Here is a 1,233-nt window from a genome sequence, read left to right as displayed (position 1 = left end):
GATCCTAACCCATGGAATGTACTGTCTTGAAATACTGCTTATCAGGTTTTCTGAATCTGGATTATTATAAATGTTTCTGATGTTTATAAACTCTACAGATGGAGTTTATGGATTTACATTTATTGACTGTACATCTGCAGAAATCCTTAAGCAAAGGGAGAGGAAAGGTAGATAAAAGGATGAAAGTTAATATCCCAAGTAACGCATTTATATAAGTAACATTTTGTAGTATCTGGAACAAATTTACATGTTTTGTAAGAATGCTCCTTTATGTATAATATTATGTATTATGTATAATAATGCAGAAAGGAGAATTCTTGCAAAACATGTATATAATAATTCTGTTCAATAGGTGTTACAGATATCACGGCTGCATAGCAAATTACCCCCTAATTTTGTGACATCAAACAACCATTCATTATGCTCATGGGTTCTATGGTTCCAGAATTTGATCAGGACACATGGGTTTAGCTTTTCTCTGCTGATGTCAGGATTTCAGCTGGAAGACTCAAGCTGGGGACTGGAATTATTTGAAGCATCATTCACTCATGTTTCTGGTAGTTGATGTTGGCATTGGGCTGGGAGCCTTAGTTCCTCTCCACATGGGCCTCTCCACATGGACTGAGTGGGCTATTTTTGGTTTCCTCACACTATGGTGACTAGGCACAACCCTTGAGACAGAGAGCCTGGAGAGGTCATATCACTTGTTATGACCTAGCCTAGGAAGGCATGCATGCCACATTTTATTCATCCAGGTAGTCACAAGGTCCTGCTCAGGTTCAAGGGGAGGGAAGATAGACTCCAGATGGTGAGTGGCAAGGTTCTGGAAGAGCATATGGGACCAGAATTATTACCACAGCTATTTTTCAAAATGCAGTCTGCCACATAGGGATGATATTCTCATTTTATAGAGGAGAAACTGAGACAAAGTTTAAGTGGTTGTTCAGAACTTGCAACGCCTATTGTGGAAGTACCAAAACTGTTAGTATAATTTTTATTTTTCCAAGAGAAAATATACTAAACTTGTCATAATTTTACCCTGGAAAAAATAGAGTAACATGGAAATCATTTCAAAAGTATCTTTGACATATAGTCACATTTCATAAGGAAACTCGGGCTCCTTTTTGAAAGTTAATATGAGATGCTAATGTAACTTTTATCCATTGACTTCTTTATCTACATCTGCAGGCACAGGTTTTTCTTGAGCATCAGATTTCAGGTTCTAAACTGTAC

This window comes from Eubalaena glacialis, chromosome 8, assembly GCF_028564815.1.
Source record: "Eubalaena glacialis isolate mEubGla1 chromosome 8, mEubGla1.1.hap2.+ XY, whole genome shotgun sequence".
Classification (NCBI taxonomy): Eukaryota; Metazoa; Chordata; class Mammalia; order Artiodactyla; family Balaenidae; genus Eubalaena; species Eubalaena glacialis.
Note: the sequence above shows the minus strand (reverse complement) of the source record.